The sequence below is a fragment of the Thunnus maccoyii genome, chromosome 14 (assembly GCF_910596095.1).
Source record: "Thunnus maccoyii chromosome 14, fThuMac1.1, whole genome shotgun sequence".
In the NCBI taxonomy this organism is placed as follows: Eukaryota; Metazoa; Chordata; class Actinopteri; order Scombriformes; family Scombridae; genus Thunnus; species Thunnus maccoyii.
In genome coordinates this window covers 15,231,401-15,255,959 of record NC_056546.1, presented here as the reverse complement: position 1 = coordinate 15,255,959, position 24,559 = coordinate 15,231,401, and the positions used below count along the sequence as shown (strand labels likewise).

At 44.7% G+C, this 24,559-nt stretch overlaps 1 protein-coding gene across 7 annotated transcripts in view; it reads left to right on the top strand.

The window, feature by feature from the left end:
* Positions 1-24,559, top strand: part of zmiz1a (zinc finger, MIZ-type containing 1a) — a 104,140-nt gene that overhangs the window by 13,347 nt on the left and 66,234 nt on the right. For 6 of the 7 annotated variants that reach the window (XM_042433334.1, XM_042433333.1, XM_042433336.1 and 3 more), the window contains exon 2: positions 13,038-13,154. The exons of the other annotated variant lie outside the window; for it this stretch is intronic. The gene's annotated coding sequence lies outside the window, so the exon portion shown is untranslated. The remainder of the gene's footprint in view (positions 1-13,037; positions 13,155-24,559) is intronic. 7 annotated transcript variants of the gene reach the window in all.

Genomic DNA, 24,559 nt, shown 5'->3' with positions numbered 1-24,559 from the left:
TGTAGCACAGATTGCTGAAGGAGTTAACGTTGGCTATGATAGACAGGTGTCAGAACACACAGTGCATTGCAGCTTGCTGCGTATGAGGCTGCGTAGCTACGGACCAATCAGAGTGTCCAAGATGACCCTTGTCCACTGCTGAAAGTGCCAAAACTGGCAGAATGTGTCAGAACTGGTCCATGACGCAATGGAAGAAGGTGGCCTGGTCTGATGAATCACATTTTCTGTTACATCATGTTGACAGCCGGGTGCGTATGGGAAACCTTGGGTCCTGGCATTCAAGTGGATGTTACTTTTACACGTACCACCTACGTAAACATTGTTGTAGACGACGTACACCTCTTCATGGCAACGATATTCCCTGATGGCAGTGGCGTCTTTCACCAGGATAATGTACCCCGTTTGACAAACATGACAAAGAGTTCAAGGTGTTGCCTTGGCCTGCAATGATGTTTCCCCAGAACTCAATCCGATCGAGCTGGAAAAACAAGTCCGATCCATGGAGGCCCCACCTTGCAACTTACAGGACTTAAAGGATCTGCTGCTAACGTCTTGGTGCCAGATACCAGAGGACACCTTCAGAGGTCTTGTGGAATCCATACCTCGATGCCTCAGAGCTGTTTTGGCAGCACGAGGGGTACCTACACAATATTAGGCAGGTGGTTTAATGTCATGTATGTTATCTTTATTGAAGAAATTTAGCAGCTTTAAGAGTTGTAATTTCTTTTACTAGACTTGTATCAAGCTTTACAGCTGCATTGATCTCACACATGCTTGTTGCCATTCTTGCAGCCATTTTTCTGTCACTATTTGTCTGACTAACACAGGGAGTTCACTCATTCTTAATCCTGCCTACAAAGCTCTGGTTGGTTGACTTTTTCTCAAAAAGAACTGTCAATGAACACCAGATCTGTTTGAATCGCACATGATCACAACACCTCTGAATCGCTGAAAAATCCAAGATGTGTGCAGTGATTCAGAGGTCTGGAAATAGGCTACAAAACCACTGGTATAGTCCTTTAAGATAAAGCAGTAGACCCATCTGATGAACTCAAAGCCTTGGAAACACTCAACTGTACACAACACTCCTGAGTCACTGAATCTGGGGTTTTCTTTGATTCAGCTCATGTGAGTCAGCACACTCCTTAGTAAAAGGCTAGCATGTGTGACAAGCAGATTAGTACCATTTATGACGCTTGTCCCCTTTTAATATATCTTAACATCTTGTTTACTTAGTTTAAATCCCTGAAATAGAAGTCAGGCCAAGATTAGATAAATGGCAGACACGGCTGTTATCTTTTGAAAGATAATTGACCTGTGACACTTAGTTGGCAGGAGCCCAGGCCCATGATGGCTACATGATCTGAATGTAAATGTTTTTTCAAGTAACAGTGAGATGAAAAATAAATGTTTACATATGGTCATTATGAAGAGTTTGGGATGTACATGTAAATATATATGTCAGTGTATACTGGCCCACTGTATGTGCCCGTATCACTATTCAGTATTACTGCTGGTGCCCTTTGTTTTGCACTGGTTTAAGATTAGAACAGTATGTATGACCAGACAAATTTGTGACCCATGTACTCTTTAAAGACATTAGAAAACATAAGCACTTGCAAATTTCAGATAACATCCACTGAGCAAATATTAGCTGACATTAATTTGTGTTCACTTGCAGTACTGTAGCCAATGCTCACAGTGTGCTGTCACTGTATAAATCACTCTTTCATAGGTTCCTATTGGCTCTTAATAACACCCATTCACCTTGATATATCTCATTTTGTGTTATCATTACGTATCTCATTACATCACTGAGTGAGTATACACCTTCCATTACATTATACTGTAGCTTTTATAGGTTCTTATTCTTTTATACAGGCCCAAGTAGGACTGCAACTAACAATTATATTCTTCAGCAATTAGTCTATTGATTTTTGATGAACTGATTAACCATTTCATCTATAAAATGTAGGAAAATATCACAATTTTCCAAAGGCCAAGGTGACATCTTAAAATTGTGTTTGTTCGACCAACTGTCCCAAACCCAACAATATTCAATTTACAGTGATATAAAACAGAAAAGCAGCAAATTCTCATATTTGACAAGCCAGAAAACGTTATTTTTGCTTGATAAATGACTTAAACTATTAAATGATTATCAGGACTGTTGTCGAGTAATTTCCCGCGGAGCGACTTATCGTTTCTCTATGTAAGCACATCTTTGTCCAAGTTTTGCTGTTTTTAGTGAAAGTTGAGCCTTGTGTCCTAAATCTAGATGTATGCTGCTCAGTTTTGCTGTGTCCCCTCTGTGCGCCTGTTATGCAGCAGCCTGGAAAAAAGGTGTTTTATGCTGATGACAGGCAAGGACGGGCCACTGAAACAGGACAGTGCGAGGGGGAAGTAAAAGAAAGCGGGACGGAGGGGGGTTGGTAGAAGGAGAAAGTGAAAGAGAGTGCCACTACAGCTCTCCCGGTGTACTACCCGCTACTCAGCTGCAGCTACAAATCAAACAGAACCGAGTCGCTGCTGGCACTGCGCCACGACACTGATCACTGGCACACAGAACACTGTCAAAACCATCTTGATGGGTAATTAGGAATACTCTATCATTTCTGCTATCACTTACCCGCCGCACTAATGTAGTCTGAGTGTGTGTATATTGTGTAATGTAGCATGGGAGGCTGTTAGAGAAGATGCTGCAGCGATATCCACACATTTTTACACAGCGTAACCCCAGCTGGGTGTCGGACTTTGAGATGGAAGGATCTCGGCTGATCCTTTTAAAGTCAGTCCAAAGCAGTAAACTCTAGCTGACCTGTGTGTTTGTGCATCTTTACGTGCACACGCAGCGCTGTGTGTAACCCTGCGGTTGTTTTTTAAAGGGTAGTGGCTCTTTGTGAGTGCCGCTGATGAACATCGTGTCCTATATGACTTTGACCAGGCAGGCCTCGCAGCTTTACAGAGCAGAGCGAGTGGGACAGATAGATCAAGCTTTAAACAGCTCTGCTTATATACGTTAGAGAAAGACAGCAAAAACGCAGGTTGGCAGGCTGTTTCCCCCCCTCTCCCTGTGATTTACACGTTTAGAATTTCCCCATTAACCCTCATCACTCACAAGAAGACCTCAGCTAAAATGCCTACTTTTACACTTACGCCATGAACAATTTTGCAATTTGTGCTGTTATTATCCTAATTTGCGCAAGTGAAAATGAGAGAAAAGGGAGCGCACATTGTGTGCCCTTTGATTAAGTGGGATGTTTGAATGTGGGCCCTCCACCTTCAAGAGAGATTTGATACTTGAGGGGTTGAAGTGTTTTTGATGGAAACTCCATTAATGATTGATAACAGGAGGAGAGCGGTTAAAAATCTCCCTGCTCCAGCACCATCAATTATTAAAAGCTCTCCCCTTGCATTTTGGTGGCACATAAAATATCAGTCACCATCTTGAAATCTTGAGTTGATAATAGCTGTCAAAGGAATTAGGGCTGTTTATTGATTTCTTCCCCGTCTTAAAACTCTATTCATCCTTCGGCTTGTGAGTTGTGCATTTTAAAGGCGATGCTCGCAACGATTGCAAGCATTAGCATCATCGGTTTGTTGTTGTCAGCTGCTCTCATCAAAAGAAAGTGTTGCTTCTTAGGCATCATCTGGTAAAATCGCAGGTTTATCTTTTATTGATTCAAATGATTTTTTATCAAGAGCTTGGCTAAGTTTAGCCGGAATGATTCAGTCCGTGTTTATGTTGAGAGTCTCACATGCACACGGCACATGTCAAGTACCATGTTGAGGGACTGAGTGGATGTTTGAAGTGATGCTGGAGATTCGTGTCAGCCAGTGTATGAGTGCGTGTCAGCGAAGCAGTGGAAGTTCTCCGCAGCTGAGTGCTGATTTGAGCTCCATCGAGACGAGCTGACAGGCCTGCAGGGTTCTCTGTGTCATTGCCAAGGTTCCCATCAGTCCTTGCAGAGGGAATTCTCTCAGAAAGCACAGCCCGCACTTCCACACAGGAGACCCGATTAAGTCTTTATATTTGCATGTGGCAGCCACAGAGCTCGGCCACTCCGCTCAAAGTGCTCCGAGGCAGCTTCGAGGCACGCGAGTGTAGATGTTTCCTTGACACTTAAAGTGGTGCGGAGGTAATGATTATTGGCGCGCATAAGCCCAAAAGAATGCCCGGAAGCGTTTCTATTCGACGACACTGCTCTGTTTTTTTGCGTCATCTGAGTGACACCCTCATTTACTGGTGTCAATATCCGAGTTACTCATTGACTACAAATGGAGCCCTACAGCACTGTCTCGGCAGTTTTGTTTTTTTTTTTGCTCCTTTTAGTAACACCCACCTCTGTCTCAGATGAGCTGAGAAAAAACGCACCTAAAGATATGAGTATATCAAATATGGAAGGATGTAAAGATAGTGAAATGAAAAGTAACAACAATAAAGTGATGGCTGTCTAATCTGTACCCTGATCTCACAGCGGCGAGGCGGCGTGCGCTGTCCATCTTGTGTCAACAGCGGCGTATTTACATAAGCTGTTTCCCGTCGGCCACGGCTCCTGTCCTCAGAGCACCAGGAGCTGCGATGGTGAGGCGGTGTGATTAGATTTACAGATGGAGATTAATGTGAACAGAGGTAATGGCAGAAAGGCATAAATCACAAAGAAGAGGCTGGAAGCACTGCGCTTGACCTTTTTGAATGGTGATAATGACGCTGGAGTCAGATACACTCCTACCGGGGCTGCGGCACCAGCGTGCAGCGAGTTTAGACAACGCTATCATAAATGCTAAATTCGTACGTGTGTGTGTGTGTGTGTGTGGGTTAATAGGTACGGGCGGTCAACACTGGAGTCCATGTAGATGAAAGGACTTATCAAGTGACAGCATGTATGAAGCTGTCAGAACATTACACACTACAAAGTGAGGGGAATGAGTAAATGCACTCAGCCTCTGCGCACACACACACACACACATGCACACACACTTGGGCTGATAACCGGCGCTCAGGCTCTTTCTTTAAGTGGGAAGTGAAACCTGTCCGCCCGTCTGTCTTTTTTGTCCGTCTCCCCGTCTGTCCTCGCACTGCAGAGCATCAGCAGGGTTATTAGAAGAGCCCTATGGCTGCCACTGATAAGGCCTGTATGGGTGCTGCCACTGACAGCGCTGCCTGCCTGCCTTGCCTTGCCTTGCCTGCCTGCCTGCCTGCGTGGCAAACACAAGTGGCCTGGCCGGGGGATTACTGCCTGCTGCCATTTCTGCTGATGCCTTTCTTTATGTTATCCTCTCCAGTCAGATGTGCTGCATTTGAATAACTTGGCTGATGTTGTAGAAATGGAACTCCTTCGAAATCTCCACCTGCATACAAATGAAGGCGCGCGCGTGCACACACACGCCCGGGCGCAGATGAAGCGCTCAGACACGCACGTATCCCGCTTTTAGACACACGTTTAGACGTCCTCGGTTTATTAGTCGTCCTCTTCTCTTTCCTCCTGCTAGTGGCCACAACTGGTTATTTACATGCTCTGTCACTTACGGGGAGGAGTGATGCTGATGGGTTAGGAGGCTCACTAATCCACTCTGCTGCTGTCATTAGAGAGAAGCAAACAGACTATTACCTCCTCCTCCTCTTTCTGCTCATCATAAGCCTGCCTGAACCTCACACACACACACACACACACACACACACACACACATGTGCATCCACACATACACACACACACACACACAAACACAGCTGTGATGGAGAGTGCCTCTTGTTTCTTTAGCGCTACTGAGTGGAGCCCTGCTTTGGTAATTGATCCTGTTTGGTACATGGAAGGAGATAGAGAGAGAGAGAGAGAGAGAGAAAGAGAGAGAGAGGGAGGCCCTAAGTGTTGTCAGTTTGCTGCATTAATTTTTCAACCGTGGCCAGTGAGGCTGGAGAGACGGAGGAGGGGCCCACCGCAGAGCTCGCTCAGAGGAGCCGTACTGTACCTAACGCTGCCGCTTTGTCCGTCCGCACTTTACTCCGCTGTTTATCGGCGCTCATTCTAAAATAAGTTCCTGTGAGACTCGATTATGATACAACTGATTAGTCTACTGAGTCCCGGCCTCCTGCTGATGACATATTTGTTTTCCTCCGTCTCCTCTTCTTCTGTGGCTCAAAAATAGCCTTCTGCTGGTTGTGTGCCTCTTTGTCTGGGTGTTTTTTTGTGCCTGCTCATGGAGTACAGTATGTGCAGCTGATAATAGACAGACCTCAGTCTGTGCTTTCTGATCCCAGCTCTGGGCTCTGGTCGCTGACTCACTGATGATGTCATCAAGCCCGCTGAGAAGGAGGCCTGGGCAGCAAGGAAGCATAAAGATTCAGCTTTTGCCTTTTACTTGCTGTAGTAGAAATTGCTATTATTACGGCTGCGCTATTCTTTACAGCTTTCCCCCCTGTGTGCCGTGTTAAAATACTCCTCTCCTATAATTAGTACCAATGTTATCACAAAGCCAGTCAGCGGCTGGAAAAGGATACTGCTGAGTGATTTCCATGTCCGTCAGAGCCGTGTTAGCGAACACTTCCATGAGTCATTAAGAGGTGCTCATAGTCACAGAGGACGTCACTGCTGACATTTGTTGCTAATATGAGTCATAATTCTTGCTTTTATTTAATATTTCACAAGCAATCTGTGTGTGACACATTTCATTTAGCCTCACTAATGCTCGTCTTATGCTGAGAGATGTAAAGTAGCCGGGCAGCAGCTCGTCACAGATGTCATGCAAACCGTATCTAAAAATGCTTTGTGATGATGCAGTATGTAAAGCACGCTGTGGGAGAGAGCTGCCTGGAGGCTGTGAGTTAAGTCATGATCACTGGAGTTGCAGCACCCACAGCACACTGCCCAGGGAGTAGGAAGTTCCTAACTCCTAAATAGGGAGTCACATGCAGGGCAGAAATATCCCCCTCAGGGATCTATGAAGTATAACCTCACTTAACTTGGGGAAAGACCACACTTGATGACTTTTCTTTTTCCAAAAGATCACTTAAATCTCCCTCTAATATGGATGGATCTGAAAAAACAGTCTGTGAAGCTTTCTGTCCACAGTATCACATACATTACACATTTGTAATGACAAGCAATAGAAACATACTAAACGGGGTAGCCAAGTTATTTAGTATTGGACTTCAACAAAGTCAAGAACTTAACAAGAGACACTTAAAGCAAAGAATAGTCAGACTCGATGCAGCGGAGGATACTTTCAGTCCTTTGTAGCTCTAAAAAATGCTGAATCCTTTTCCTCGACTTCTGCTGTCTGTATCATGCCCACGTCTTTCAAAATGCAAGCCTCACTTTTTAACACAGCCTTTGTGTTATCAATTTGTAGTCTTCAAGCCCAAACAGAGATAACCCCGATGACATAATCAGGATTATTTTTTTTTCAGACTTTAGAAAGCTCCCTCCAGAGCAACAGAGGATATTATACAACTGTTTTCACCAGCTGAAAGAAACTCCCCATGACAAGTAAACTATATTAAATGTGAAAAATTGGTGTGAGTGCCCCATTAAATCTCCTTTTCCTTCTCCTCTTTTACTTTAACTGCAGTTGCAGTTGAAGAAATGATTCATGAAACAAGTACTCCACTGATTTTGCAACAAAATGATCAAAATCAACGCAGCAGGACCAGACATATCCTCTTTTTTATTCCATGTGTGCTTTTTCCTTGTGGAAACTTAATGCTGAGAGTTAAGTTAGTAGACCTGTAAACACTCTTTGATGTGTGAAATCAGTGGAGTTCCCCTTTAAGTGGTACCTGGTAAGAAGTGTAGTTTGATTGATCGATGCTCGTGACAAACATGTGTACAGCTGATGACATAGTAGAGGTATAAACTTATAAAGCAGAGGTTTAACCAAAGGGAATAAAGGCTACCCGCTAACCAAAGCTAGCCTTAGCAGCATTTTATCCTGTTATACCTGTGCAGTTGTCTGAAAGATATCTACATCCATAGAAAAGACCAGATGTGTCGACAAAGTAATGACATTACAGGATAAATCTAATTTTGTGAACTGTCACGTATCGTGTGTACTTTACCTCCAAACCTTGCCCATATGACCTCAACATGACAGCATACCAAACATAATAAAAGCCTGGGCCGGGCCAGAGATGAACAGTGTGATTTACAGCTTTTGTCAGGTCACACAGGTGAGAATCCTCTCTTTACCGCCCTCTGTTTTGTCCCGACCAACAGGTGTGTTTTCTCTCTCTCAGGTCTGATTCCTCTCCACCACCTGCCCCCCCCCCCCCCTCCTATCCTCTCACCCTCCCACCGGCTAAGCTAGCCAGGACAGGCCTTTCTCCACTCCAAAACCATGATTGCATTCTTGAGCTATTCCACCCCCTCCTTCAGAACAAGAGCCCTCCGCATCTCTCTCCCTTTCAAGTAGAGGCTGCCGCCCGCGTTTCCCCTTTGAAGATGTAATCTTGGAAAACTCAGAGACATCTCTGGGATTATCTTAAATGTCTTCAGTATGTCAACAGCCTAGCCCCGCTACAGAGCAACGCTGGCTGTTTAAGGGGTCGGCTGTGTTGACAGCCAAGCAAAATGCCGCACCGCAGAGGTAATCACAGGGTCAACTCCGCTGACTCCGTTCAGGGCCAAACTCCCACTGTTAGAACTGGATGATAACAGACACAATGAAATGATGTATTTCCCCATGTGGCAAGGCTGTGTTTACAATCAAAGGTAATAGCAGGCAGTGGAGCGCTCAATAACAGATGGTGTGGTAGGGTGAGGTTCATTTATGTCATGGCATTTTCCAAAATGTTATGAAAATCAGAATGGTGCAACATCGTAACTAAGCACACAATAAGACGAGGAGCATCATTGAGCAGTCACAAGAGGGAGAGTTACTATACACCAAATTAGAGACACATAAGTGGGCGCTCCTTGAAAAGGATCTTGACTTTGTAATCATATCAGATGTTATCGGGAGGAGATTTTAGGAAGGGTAAGTGCTCGGAAACTAAATCAGAGAGAGGCTGCCTAGGGAACACGTTGTTATCATAATTACCCGCTGAGCGATGACTGCAGAACCGGTGTTGATGTTGACGCCGAGCTGCCCTCTTCTATCTCTCTCTCTCTCTCTCTCTCTCTCTCTCTCTCCGACGAGGCTGTCTTGTGTGGGTTGCTGCCTGCTTCGACATCTCTCTGTTGCTCTGTTCTATGTGTGTTTTCTTTCTCCTTTCAGCCAGGAACACAGACTGCAGGCCAAAAACACAAATATTGTTTTGGTGAGATCTGGCTCTGAGATCCAGAACGGACTTGCGTCAGTGTGTACGTGCGGGCGCTGGCAGGCTCTGGGGCTAGCTCCCAGGAGCCGAGGCGAACCGGAGACCTCATCCTCTCCGTTTCAAACAACAGCCTGCTCCTGCCGGCGCACGGGGCCCGCCTGCATGGGTTTTTTATTACAAATGATCTGTTTGAATGAAATGCAGCCCCAGCCTCCTCACTGTTGGCATTTAAACAGGAGGAAATAACAGATGATGATATCAGAGCGGGAGAGAGTGAAGGAGAGGGAGAGACCACTCAAGGAGGAGAAACACTTGACCTGTTTGTTTTGGGAAAATGGTATTCCTCTGCTAATTTCCTCCTGATAAGTATCTGACAGCTCATAGTAAAGTGTTTTATCTTGGCTAGAGGGAAATGGCTTCTCTCGCTCACAGCGCCAATCGATTTCAGAGACTCTGCTGCTTTAAATTGCATTCTCTGGTTTTTAGAGGTCTTCTATTTGCATAGAGGTAATCAATAACATATATTAGCCTACCGCTTTTAGCTTAACATGGACTTTCTCCTCGCTTCCCTCCCTCTTTCTTGGTTTCTCCTTACCTCTCCAGACGCTGCTGCAAATTCTCGCTCTTTCCTCTTCCACCTAACATCATTGACTGGTGTTTGCCTTGTTGGGGGGCATTGATTTTTACTGCTCTGCCTCTCTCTCTGGTTTAACAGTTGATGAGTTGTGTTAAGACGCCCAGGGACAGCCCTGCCTGTTTTAAGGAGATGAGGTTGGCTTTTATAGCCCCTCTTGCTTCCTCAGCCTTGGATGATAAGGTATGTGTGTGTGTGTGTGTGTGTGTGTGTGTGTGTGTGTGTGTGTGTGTGTGTGTGTGTGTGTGTGTGTGTGTGTGTGTGTGTATCTATGTGTGTATGAGCGAGTCTGTCTGTATGAGTTGAGCAGCCGCTTGAGACTAGGATTCCCTCCAGGAAGCTAAAATAAACGTTGGTGGTGTTAAGGGCTTTTAACAGGCAAACTCAGGCTTTGTCATCTCCAGCATTTGAATCACTTTAAAGACTTTGCGCAGAAAATTGGTCTATCTCAGTCAATGAACAGCCACATTCATCAGATACGATTACCAGGATCGAAGTGTTAAGAGAGTAATACTAAGATTATGAAACAGAAGACGACTGGCTCTGCTGGAGAGTTGACACAGAGTTTAGATTCAAAGGTGACAGGAATTTTTTAGTTTTTTCCGAGGCACCTATAACCCCCCACCACTGCCCCCCCCTCCCTCAGACACACACACACACAGTCACACACTCAAAAGTCATGGATACAGACACAAACCTCATTTAACACGATTAGTTTCTTTGAGGATTTTTTACCGCAGCCTCTTAAATCCGGGATGAAAGAGTTCACACTTCTGACAGGGAAAAAAAAAAAAAAAAAATAGCTGGAGTCTGCAGAAGCTAGTACGAAGCACTCAGCTTTTCACTGCAATATTCACCACATTATTAAGGAACACATTGCTTTGTGCTGTGTTGCTCTCAACACCATCTGTAGTGTGCTGCTCAAGTGGTAGCAATTTCCTTGTAGTCTCATGTCTCTCATGCAGTATTACAAGTGAGACTCGATTGCAGATCTCCGCTCGATGTTCTAGTGCATTTAGTTTCTCATAAACGTTCGCATCCTTCAGTGATTGCTCCCCGGCAGGTTCCAATATGCAGAAATGCACTGCCATCCCAGTATTTAGCTCCCTCTCGCACTCTTCAAAGCCTCGTGTCATTTTCGGAGTATGAAGGGGAAAAAAACATTTGCCCCATATTGCTCTTAAACTGGAATCCAATCTAACCTCTGCTGTAATAAAACCATCTTGTTTTTTTTACCATCTTTAAGGAAACATAGCTTTCTCGTAAAGCTGCTAAATGACAGCCCTTTGAGTGAAAATCAGCTCACTAAAGATATAATTATTGCATTTTCAGAAGCTAATGTATGGCCAACTTAACAATGGGATATTATAATCTCTCTCTTAAACCCATCACTTTAACACTAACTGCACACACATTTTTAAGAGGGTCCATTGGTGCGTGTTATAGCTGGGTAATATCAACCTAATAGGCTTACCTGTCAGCACTGTATGGGACATAGACCCTGTAAATCACATTTGTCTGCGACACCTGCTCGCCTCCCTGCGTATTTATGGGTTTCTCCTCCGCCCTGTCCTCTTCTTTTTGGCCTCATTCCAAAACCAGCCGCTCTTCCCACAGTATGTTCTTCAGTATGGTCCCTTCTGCTCGTAGATTAAATGAACGAGCAGGTGTTAAGATATATGGGGGGTGGGGGGGCCCACCTCCCATTCACACACCCATTCTGCTTAAAACATCCATGTATTGTTTTTTCACTACCAGATGGAAATATGTCAGATTTAGAGATTTTTGTCGCATTTTGCCAACTTTTCATATTTGTATTCGTCCATGTTTCATTTTTAAAGTGTGAACACCTTAATTTATTTAAATCATAACTTTGTCAAACTTGTTGAAATCTCAGAGAGTCATAATATATTGATTTTGATCAAGCACAGTGGTTTGAAAAGATAAACTGCACCCAGTGTGTACACAGACAAGATGTACTACAATGAAACAATTCACTCATAGTGTTCTAGAGACGCTTCAAACCTCTGGCCAAATTTTCTTCGACTGATTAAAAGTGCCAGAAGCAAAGGAAACTTGGTTGCACCAGCGATAGAGATTGTACAGGAAGTGACAAAACAATGGAAGACATAAGAGAGTGGCGTGTGTTTGCCAGATGACATTAAGATGAAGACGGTAAAAAGTGAAATTGTTAGTGTCAGTTTCTTTTGTTATACATTTTTTTTTTCAGATTTCTTTCAGTTTCTATTATCAGATTTTCATATTTGCTCAATCACACATAGCAACATATTTATTGCTGACAGATTATAGTTTTTGTTTTATTTGCAGTACATGTTCTCTTCTCTTGAATGGTGCCAATGCATATGTTGTATCTTGTGTTACAGAGTTGTCCCGTTGCTCTGAGAGACTGTTGTATTATGGTTTGTTGTTGCCTCAGTGTAGCATCATGTTTCTGTCCACCCAGTTCCTCTCTCCAACAACTCTGTTTTGGTCTCCACCAATTTCTGTGCGAAATATGTGGCTTTTTATCTGCTAGATGCTCTGCTGGTGTTCACCAGCTAATGGGGTTTTTTGAGGTAATGAAACTTCAGCTTATTGAATATAAGTGCATTGTGGATATTTTAGAGGCAGAAATGTGCTGGTGGGCTAATCCCAAAACTTGTGTACTGGACGTATACTGGATTTGTATCAGCCCTTCAAGGGCGCAGCAAAGCAGGGAGGACAGACTTAGAGAGGTGTATTAAGGCAGTGAATCTCGCCGCTCTGTGTGTAATGGACTCAGGATGAGGCTGACCAAGCGCCAGGCTGCTGATAACCTTTAGGAAGGACATTGTTCCTGTGCAGTGGGGGGGTGGGGTCGCATTGGTGGAGGGGGGTGGTGGATATACAGGACTGCTGCAGTATACAGGCATGGCAGTGTGATGGGTGGTGCAGTTGTTCATTGGTTCATTGGCTCTTAGGCAGGGTTAGGAGGTAGAGTAAATGGGGCAGTAGTATAGCAAACTCCCTCATGGCTTCCTGCGTACATTTTTCAACGCTGGGGTGTATTTCTCTGTGATACATTTGTCCTCTGTCTGAACCAGGTTCTCCCTGGCATTCCATTAAAAGAAATTTAACAGCCTTTTCTTCTTTCTTCCTTCCCCTCAGATCACTACTTAAGGAGGGGGTCAGCGAGAGACCGTGCGTGAGGAATACATGAAGGGCGGGGTGGGGGAGGGGGCGGCGACCACAGCGGCAGTACCACCGAGGTCAGAGTTCACACAGGTAAACAGATTTTTCTTTTTGAATCCACAGCTCGGCGGTTGTGCACACACTCTTTGGTTTAGTACTGGCTTTTTTTTTTTTTTTCTTTTTTTTTTTTTTTTCCGACACGGAGCAGACTTGGCACGCAAAGGCAAAGTGAGGGAGTAATGTGGCTGGTTTTGATTGGACCCTCCTGGGCTGGCGGCCGGGGAGGAACTGGGAACTGAGCAGTCTGCAGCTGCTGTTTATGAGGAGCTGTGCAGGATCCTGTTTGGCTCTGTCTAAAAAGGCCCAGCCAGTCCCCGCCGAGAATCTCTGTGGCCAGTGTCAATACTGGGAGAATAGGACAAAACCATGATGCTTTGATTCAAGAACCATTTGTTTCCAAAAAACTCACATTTTGTCATTTTTACATTTTACAGTTGACAGATGCAGGGCTGTGGAATAGGGAAAAAGACTGTTCATGTGTTATTGCAGATTTATAGTGACAAAATTCTAGACTATTTACCCGTAGCTCTGACTGTAGACTTTAACTTTACCCTACTTTAGAGTCTTAGAGCTTTAGGTGGCATATTATAGTGACATGATATTAAATTCAATATCATATGCTGCACTATCCAAATGAAACTTTGTAGAGTTTATTGAGAGCTTGTTGTGGTTTATTCAAAGGTCTAGTCATCCGCACAATTTTTCTCATGGGCCTGAACCAGAAAAGGTTTGTAATTTTTAAAGTAGATCCAGCATTGCAGAAAAACTTTACCACCTAGCTTGAATTTTACACTCACTTTTGCCTTTCCTACTGTATTCTTTGCTACCAGGGATTAAGAATGAGGACTGAGGGGAGGAGGAGGAGGAGGAGGAGGGGAGGGAAGGGGGGGGGGGGGGGGTAGGAATCCAGGAAGCAAATAAATAAATAAAGTGCTGGTTAAGCTTCCTTAGTACGGTGTGTGTGAACGCTGAGCAATGCCACCGCCCGGGGAACATCTGCCTCGCACACACACACACACACACAAACACACACACACACATGCACACGTATACGCAGCCAGAAGAACACAGATACTGTACACACATGCGTGACTAGCAGGGATCAGCCAAAGCGATTAGCACACGGACGTCAGAGCACAGAAAGCGACAGGTTTAACACACACACACACACACGCACGCACAGAAATACACACGCGCCGACCATCGGAGGAGTGACAAGTAATGCACAGTGAAAGAAAGAGAGAGAGACGCTGCCAGCCGACAGAACAGAGCCGCAGAATGTGACAGCACATGACTGTAGACACATGAAAGTATAGGAAGGCAAGTTTTTACTGTGTGTCTCTGCTGCTGTCGTACCGTTTTCATCTCGCCTGCCATCCATGGGCTCATGGCGTTCTTTTTATTCCCCCCCCCTCCTCACATTAACACATACACAACGTACCAACAGTTGATCAAACAACTGTGCAATTGAGGCAGAATTTGGCCAGACAGCCAGCTAGGATGAGTAATGCAGAGCTCCTCTGGCTTAATTTGTTTAGAAAGCCTATCATAGCTGCAAACATGTTACAGACTGTTGCCGTTTACAGCGGGAGTGTTTTCCCCCTGCAGCTTTAATTGGATGCATTTTTAATGTTAGGGCAACATAGTGTGGCCACTGTTGACACTGAACACTGTGGCCGTTGTGAGGTGACGGGGGCTGAGATTGAGGAGGGTCAGTGTGTGTGTGTGTGTGTGTGTGTGTGTGTGTATATGTGTGCGTATGTGTATCTAATCTTTGCCTTAGAGTGTGACGTTTTAACCCGGGTAAAATTGAAAACGCGCCTTGTTTTTCTCTCAGTTTGAGCCGTATGTCCATGCAGCATTTTTTTTTTTTTGCAAACTGTCTTTAGAGAGGATACATCTTGAAATGCCAGCCAGACGGTTTAAGCACGGTTGGTTAAAAAAAAACAAAAAAAACGGAGCTTTTAGAGAAGGCAACCCAAGACGTGCTCAGGTGCAGGTGTAGCAGGTGCTGTAGTGAGGTTAAGAGGACAACTTTCTGTCACCTCTAATCTGCTCTGTTATCACTGATTTAAAATGTCAGTATCAAGTAAACTTAAAACATGTGTTGTCATTTACCTGTATTTGTTTGTTATAGAGTTGCAACAATTAGTCGATCAGTTGATCAACAGAAAATTAATCGCCAACAATTTTGATAATTGCTTAATTGCTTTGAGTCGTTTTTTAAGACAAAAATGCTAAAATTCTTTGGTTTCAGCTTCTTAAATGTGAATATTTTCTAGTTTTGTTAGTCTTCTTTGACAGTAAGCTGAGTATCTTTGAGTTGTGGACTGTTGGTCGGGACAGAACAAGACATTTAGGTTGGATTTTGGGAAACAGTGATTGACATATTTCACAACGATGGATCGATTCATGGAGAAAATAATCGACAGATGAATTGATAACTGTTAGTTTCTGGCCTAGTTTGTTATGTAAGATGACTTTGTGTTCATAAGATTGTGATTTCTCTGTATAGGAGTCACTATTTGCCTGGTTAGCAGGTAGCATCTATGACCTGCAATCAATTCCCTATGTTATGCTCGAGTTTTGTCTACGCCTCATTGCCACATGGCATTCCTAGATAAAGCAAAGAATGTCAAAGCTCCCAGGGATTAGCTCACCAAAGGAATTAGCATCCCATTCCCAGCCTCCTTTTTTCATTTTCATCTGTTTCATTCCTTCCATTTTGAGTCCTTTCTTTCTCTTCTTCCTCCCGTTCCATCTTTTACTTCTCCAGAATAAAGTTTTCCTGCGGTAAATGTGTTCATCTGATGCATAGAAGAGCGGGGCACACAGGCGGCCCTGTGTTTCTCTGCTGTCATCTGCGTATGTATACATTATACCGCATGTTCGTGACAGAGAGAGGATGAAAGATAAAATATATGTCTAATAAAGACTCGTTCTTTAAGGAGTAGCACCTCTGGGCGCTGCGGCTTAGGAGACTGTGATGATATTCAAAAGACAGAAACATTTATTTTTATCCTTGCTGGAGATATTCATTGCGGTTATCGTCTCCCCCCCCCCCCCCCCCACCACCACCACCACCACCGCATACACAAGCTGGCCTGCTCGGATTGTGTGCCGCGAGAGAGGCATCTCACAAACAAGCAGAGGTATAAAGTGGTGAGAGTGGGAGGATGAGAGAGAACATTGTCTTCTCTTTTCCAGCTTAGGGACAGAGCAGAACAGGTTGCGCGAGGATACTTGCTATCCTTAACAACGTCTAACACTGCCTCAGGGCCACCTCTACTCCTCTGATGCAGCTGAGAGTTGTGCTGTGCAGAGGAGACGGAATATTTGCAACACATTCCTGAGCGTCAGATGGCATTCCTGGCACATTGTAATTACCGGAGCAACACTTTTACTTTGTCATGTTTTGACATAATTAATGCCATAACTTAGATGAATGTCTCATAATGGTTTTCTTTGCTAGATTTAGATGAGATTTTTTTTTTTTTACTCAATTATGACTCATTAAACTTAATTCATGAATTTTTTTTTTTTTGCACATCTAAAATAGTTCAGGATGCATGAAGAAGGTGTCATCCTGGATTTTTTATACAAGTCATTTCTATTGGTAATAATAACACTGTACTGCTGAGATCTAGGAACAAAGCAATATTGCAAAAAAATAGACCCAACGGGGCAAAAACATAAGCAGTCACATGATCAGACAGGTTGTAAACAACCCTGTAGGTTAGCAAAAACATATTTGGAAGAGGAAACAATGATGAAAAGTAAAATATTACATATTACATTTGTAATTCCTGGTTAAACTTTGACTTATTTTTTCATGTGCAAAGTGGGATTAATACACACATTTCCAGTGCAATCACTTTTGGTTTTAGCTCCACATAAAGTTTAGTTAATCTGGCTAAATGTCTTGTTTGCAACTGCTTGTATCTGGCTTTATTGTAGCGATGTTGCTGTGTTCCCAGATCTCAGCAATTACTTTGATGAATATCATGTTATCATAACTGATAGAAATGACGGCCAAAAACTGGGAAAGAAGTTGTAGTAACCGGGGATTTTCCTTTAAACGTCTCCAAATGTTGACGCAATCTGAAATGACATCACTCCGATAGACCGCCATCTTTGTGCGCCGGTCGGTTCACGATGTTATCCATCACCGGGTCTCTCTGTCTGGCGTCGTCAATTACCCGGAGGAAAACAACATTAGAGGCCTGAATGGGACACGGAGCTGTGGCAGGCCTGACATGGCTGTGTTATATGATTACACAACCTGTTGGCTGTCCGCCTGTCAAGTGTCTCTCGGCCTCTGATGAATGGCTGTAATATGCCGCGCATCACAACACGCCACGCCACACACTCATTAATGGCTTCTCATAATGGCCGGGACGTTCCTCCAATGCCGCGGCAGTATTCACAGAGAGAGAGAGAGAGAGGGAGAGAAGGGGGGGTGGTAGTTGTAGCGAGGGAGAGGAGGGAGCGAGAGTGAGAAATGGCGTTCATGAATACTCCAAGCTTGTTCAAGGCATCGCCATTCAAGGCAGTAAACAAAGGAAACATGGTGTCCTCATTTGAATAATTTCACAAATGGTGTGGCAGTACGCCAGCGTCGCAGTCACACGTAACTCTTAATGAATGAACGAAGGGTGACAGAAGTAGGTTGAGAGAAAAAAAAACAAGGGGAGATGTAAGAATTATTATTTTTAAGAGTGCGACACATATGTTGCTCAATTAGATACATACTCGTCCATCTGTGGCATATTTGCATAGATTATCAAAAATGTGTGCAATGCGGCATGCAGTGTGTGAGAACATTACAATAGAGACGCTCGAAGAAAGGAGACCGAATCCGTCATATGTCGGATGCCATCTGAAGCTTAGCTGATTGCTCTTTCTTTCAGTGAATTAGGAGACATGCTACCAAAGATCCTCCAAAACTACTCGACTCTCAGCTGTAACAAACAGATTTGATTCTCATAGAGAAGCTGCTCCGAGAGGGTTTTTTTTTTTCGAATTTTAAAGGGTGGAAATTGTTCTGAATGAGCTGTTTTCAAAGAAGTGTACGGGTGAGATACTGGGTACCGGTGGCTGTATGGCAACAAAGTAAAGTAGTTTTTTCCACAACCGGCCACAGAGAGGTTATCTGAAACCTACATGACCCCAAGTCACATTATTTGGAGTATTTATGGCTCTGTCAGACTTGTAGTTTGTAATGCTCGCTGCGAAGCGTCAGCCACATTGACGGAGCCCCGCTGATAAGCACATTCTTTCTCTTTCTCGTTCTTGTGCTCAGTATGCCGCGCTTCAGCTTCGTCTCGTCATATATTTTGCATTGTCTCACATTAAAGTCGCTACTTTTACAGAAAGAGATACAGACACGTCAGAGATTTTTTCAATTTCACCTCGCTCAGAACGAAGCGGCGTTTTCAGGGTCGATGCCGCGGAGGAACGTACTTGAACGGCGCTGCACCTGCAGCGTGTGTGTGTGAGAGAGGAAGAGACAGAAAGACAATCCGCCTGTATGTTCTGCTATCTGTGTTCCTGTGTTAGTGTATGTGTTCTCTCTCACAGCTGGAGTTTCTCTGTTTGAAATGCAACACCTGCAGATGTGTCTTGTAAACTACAGCCCTCAGCCTCTCTCTCCCATTCAGAGGGGACCATTGAAACAAAGCAATTAAAGTAGCTCTCTTCATGGGGCGAAGATTCGGCGCGTGGGCGTGCCTGCCTGCAAGTGCACGAGTGTGAATGATTTCCTATTGTTTCAAAGCCGGGATCTTTTAAAATTGAAGATCTACATTCCAGCAGAGACAACTCTGCACCAATCACAACATTAGCAGTTCTGTCATATTCATGTCTGTTTAAATATAGAGTTCAGAGGTCACTGACAACCTGTTGACACAGAGCAGATTTATGCAACATGCACACACACACTCATGCAAACACACACACACACACACACACAGGCAGCCACAGCCTAGTTTTTGGCGCAGCACATTGCAGCAGTGGTTTCTTGTTGCTGCTGATCTTTGGGTCCTTCCAGCTCCAGATACCAGAGCCTGAGTTATTCTCCGCTCCGCTCCCTGACCCTCCTAATTGAGAACGGCTGTGGCTGAGAAAGAGAGAGCTAAACAGACAGACAGAGAGGGAGAGAGAGAGGGAGAGAGAGAGAGAGAACAGATTCTTGTGTGAGAGAGAAAGAAAGCAAGAACAAAAGAATGAGCAAATGAAAGGAGGAAAGAGCTAGGCCTGTGCAGACCAACGCTGGTCAAGTGGAGGATGGCTGCATGCTCAAAAGTTGGCCTCATGGAACCCCCCCCACCCTCCCACCACACACACACACACACACACACACACACACACACACACACACACACACACACACACACACACACACTCCCTCCACCTCCTCTCTGGCCATGAGCCAAATAGAGCCAAGCACAATGTCCTAAATGTAGGTGTGGCTTTTTCAATATAGTGTATGATAGCAGAAAGAAAGGGGGGGAACAAAAAACAACAAGGGAAACACTGTTCGTCACGGAGAGAGAGAGAGAGAGAGAGAGAGAGAGAGTGAGAAAGTTGCATAAAGGAAAATCAAACCCGAGGGTTGGGAAGAGGAGCAGTAAACTCAGTGACAGCTGCATGCATGTCGTAGTGGGTGACAGTCTGTCCGTCTGTCAGAGCAGATATTTCTGTCTGTTTAGTGCTGCCTTAGTGGCTGCCAGAGACACTCCTCATGTCATCGCTGGGTGCCTGCTGTCACTGGCTAAAAAGGAGAGAGGGAGTGGAGTGTGTGTTTTCGCATGGGTGTGTGTGCGCGCGTGAGCGAGAGTGACGGAGAGAGAGAGAGAGAGAAACTCAAGCAGCTGTCTTGAAAGCTCCTCCGCTCTGCCAGTGCATCTTGAATCCGCTTTCCCACTGATATCTCACCGGTAAGACAGTTTCAGTCAGTTGTTTAGTCCAAAGTCCAGCTTTCTGCTGTAAAAAGGAACACACTTTTTTTCATACTTATTGTCATACTTTTAGCCAACATATCTATTGCTAACCACCGTCATTATAGGGATAATAGACACAAGTGCCTCACTGGAAACAGCTCCAAACCAACTATCAGAAGCAGTTATTTTTAATGAAAGGGAACATCAATAGTTTTTACCCCAATTGTCTATTACAGCAGCCGTCTTTCCCAATGCAAAACTACTGCAGGTTAACATGATGGGTTTTTTTGTATCAGTCAAAATTTAATAAGACAATAAGACCCAGGTTGTAAAACACACAGTGTTGACTGATAGTAGGCGACTAGTATTATCTCAAAAAAAAAAAAAAACTTGTAGCAGCTGTAATGAAAAGACACGGTGGTAGGCAGCCGAGTCTGTCAGCTCTGTGTAGGAGGTACAATTTACATGAAATATTAAACAAAAATAGCATACTGTTTTAAATTTCCTGGGTCAACTGAATGTGAGTGTGGGTGGTGCAGTGAGACAGTGTAGAGCTGAAAATCACTTTGCAACAGATTCTTACCCCACAGTAGTATCAAAAGTTAACCGGGGCTGGTCTGCTATGTTCCGTACAGATATATTTAATGTTTTACAGTTAATTCATTTGCAGGGGCAATGCAACCAATGTGGCTGATGAGTGTTTACTAAAAGGTTTGTCTTCTTACTTTATAATGATAGTCATAATGGTGCTGCTGTAATTGAACATACTGAAGAGACAGGATTAAGCACATGCATGATTTCAGTGTCTGCGTTTTCATGACTCGAACAATGGACCAATCTCTTGAAAACATGATGTATTCCTTTAAATCACTGGTTTCTGTTTCTTACTAATATGGTGTATTTTTGCCTTAAGTGCTGGCTATTGACTGTTTGATTGCAATCATCTGTTGTTGGAGTGCTGTCGTCTGATTACAAACACGTGTTTATGGCCAACCGAGATGGCCGTGGAGTGAGGTAATGGAATATAAAAATTTTTTTTTAAGAGCATTAGGGAAGTACTGGGCTGCACAGTGGCGCGGTGGATATCATGAAGGTTGAGTGTTTGTACCCACTTGGGCGGCTGAAGTGTAAGCTCGTGTTTTCTCGGGAGGGTTAATGCAGGTTAGATGACCTTTGGGCTGACCGTCGGTGTGAATGTGTGCAGAAACCCTGAATGGGAATAGTGGTTATAGGGAAAAAACGGATAGATGGAGGCGGCACAGTTAAGACATCACTTCTTGCCACGTTTCACCTTTTCTTGACCTTTCTGGAACTGTCTCGTGGGATTTCTCAATAAGATAACAATACTCATGATTTAATGAACATAGGAAACAGGGGTCACTTCATACTCTAAATGTAATTCCCACGCTGGAAACCCCCTGATTTTAGAGCTGGTATGAGCTTTCATAGTGACGTTGCCTGTAATTTTGCGGCAGCTGTGACAGCATTAGTCCAACTTTAGATTCTGTACTGTCACTGTTGGCTTCCTCTTGCTCCTCCGGTGCCCTGACAGCCCTGTAACCACACACCGGTGTTTATGTTCTTTGGGACATAACCTACGACATAACGTAACCTGAGCCCTCAACCTACATGGGCACTTGGCATACGTGTGTGTGTGTGTGGTTGCATGTGTGTGTGATCTTGCAGCTGCAGGGCCCATCTCTTTTTGCTGCGTCGCTCTCCAGAAAGAGCTGCAGGGACTTGCCAGTATTTTCATTCCCTCTGGAGGCATTTCCGCACACTAACAAAGCCCGGCCCGCGCAATGAAACGGAGAGGAAGCAGCTTTTGTGAAGGGAGCAGCCGATTTTGATGTGTGTGTATGTGTGTGTGTGTGTGTTGGAGGGGAGGGGGGGTTGCACTTCTGACCATGGCTAACAGTTTGTTACATGCAAATTTACTTTTGAGCTCGCAATTCAGGTTGCTCCAGGCTCTTGTTTACTGACAAGCCTACTGTAGCATGAGAACAACCCTACTCTGTATCCCATTCACAAGACAAAGTTGCCTCCTGTTCCCCTCCAACTAACCGGTATAATACCTAGCTTGTTGGATTGGTTAGTGTTTTTTAACAGGGCTTGTTAACCACTGGCCTTTTACAATCTTACTTCCTCTGTAGCCGTCGCCAAAAGGAAATGTACTCTGTAGCCCAGGTAGCAATTCTCCAGAGTGTCTGGCTCTGGGAAGGTAGTGAATCGAATTAATAATAGTAGAAAATGGTCTCCTTTTTTTTTACAGTTCAGTGGAACTAGTAACATAAAACTTGCACTCTTTACCCTCATGTCTGCAGTAAATAAATAACACTGATTTAAATCAAAGACATTCATGTTTAGCTCTGTTGTTTGTTGGGTTCAGTGTCTGAGTCTTCATTTTTTTTCTCTCTGCTGCCGGATACTCTTCATTTAGTCAGGGGTTTCCAGAAATAACTTTTAGGTCGAAGCTCACACGAAACATCATTTTTTTTTTGCAGTCTCACTTGAGGTCATGACACATCAACCTAAAATCGCTAATGTTTTTGTTAAACAGCAGCAAAGGCAGAGCGACTGCACAAGGCAGAGCGACTGCACAGTCTGCCAACCGCAGTGTCGCTGAAGCTCCGATTTTCTCCGGGTTTGTCTACAGAGTCAGCGTCCTGTGGGTTGACAGCCAGAGCCGTGTGACACACGCTCTTGCCCATAAACAGGGATTTGGCCCTCTGGAGAAAATAACCTTGATAATTACTGGGTGCATATGGACCTGCCCACAGCAGGAGGGAGGGGGGGGGGGGGGGAGGAGGAGGAGGAGGAGGAGGGGAGGGGGGGGGGGGGGGGGGGGGGGGGGGATGGGGGTTGACTGCGAAGGAGAAAGAGAGGGAGAGAGAGAGAGAGCCACATCCGCTGGTGCATTCCTCCATGCTGTGTCATACTGGTGCTGAGTTTCCCCTCGGTTTTGCACGGAGATTTCCACAAGGCGCAGGGTGCAAAGGGCTACTGACGCAACGCTCAGGGCTGTGGACACTGACATTTAAAGTTTAACAAGGCAACAAGCCACACATTCATAGACTCCCCGTGGTGACAAAAAGACAACATAACTTTTTTTTTTTTGGAAAGAGTCGGTATAAGAAGACTGCTAGACAATGGTGATAAATTGGAGACATATGGAGGTGGGATACTTGGAAGAGAAGAGAAACACAGCCTGGTGACCTAACACTAGATGCGCTCATACATTTTCGACTCGCCTCTCCCACTCTCTTTCTGCCCTCATCACATGGTTTCTCTGGTCTGGCTGAATTGGCATCTTTACAGCAGCCAGAGCTGAATGTCTGTGGTTGGCTTGCTGCCCGTCTGCTTGCCTGTCATTCAGCTGGTTAAAGAGGCCTTGTTGAACCGCTGCACTGTGCCCGGCTACTACAGGGCCATTCATGCCTGTAACGGCAGAAACAGCCAAGTCCTGTCATCAGCGCTTGCTAGCACATACCAATTTACTACTGGAAATGACAAGGGCATTTTGCTTGGTAAGCACAGTTTCCCCCGAGCAAACCTTGTAACCAGTTTTTTTTTTTTTAAAGTTTGGATTACATTTGAGAGAATGAGAAGCTGCTTTTTAAACAGAGCAAGTGTCTTTAGACAAACACGTCTCAAATATGTTCAGTCTCTGTTGCCTGTACGCCGCCTACATTGAGTATAAAGTGAAATAGACTGATCCGTTCCCAAAGGAATCATACAACAACAGCACCACAAAACAAAACAGATCCTTTGTGCTGCCTCGAACGCTGGAAATTTCAAACAGACCACTTGAAAATGCAGTTTGTCACTGGGAGTTTCTTCTCCTCCCCCCCCCCCCTCTGCTCGTCAGTTGCTCTGTGCGCCTTTGGGCTAATGGCAGCTCATCTTGTCACAGATGACCTGTGCCTTACTGAACCGTTCTCCGTCCTCTTCTCAGTCCCACTGTGACACACAGAACGAGGACATGCAGGAGAGCCATGACTTCATCCTGCACTCTCCCTGCTTTCTATAACTCTTCTTTGCCTCCTCCCCTCTTGCTATCATCCCTGACTCCTCCACTCTCTCTCTCTCTCTCTCTCTCTCTCTCTGTGTCTGCAGTCCTAACATCTTCCTGCCATGATTAGCAATGGTGTTTTTTCCCTAGCCAGTGTAATGTCTGGAGCCTCCTGTGTCCTTGGAAAGCAGCCTAATAAGCTCAGACACACACTGCTGTCTCTGCGCTCCATAGGCCTATTCTCCAGTGTCACCCAGCACACACTGAGGTAAACAAAGACTGCCACACACACGCACGCACACTATCCTAGTGTGCTAATAGACCAGCACACCAGCCCACTGAGGGAAAGCGTTGACGCTAGCTCGCTAACGTTGACCTTCCGTGTGCCAATCACAACAAATCTGCTCCCTGATTTGAATATGGGGAGGAAAACAGTGTAAATTGAAAGCAGAAATCCCCCTGGTGTGAGACAAGATGAGCCTCTG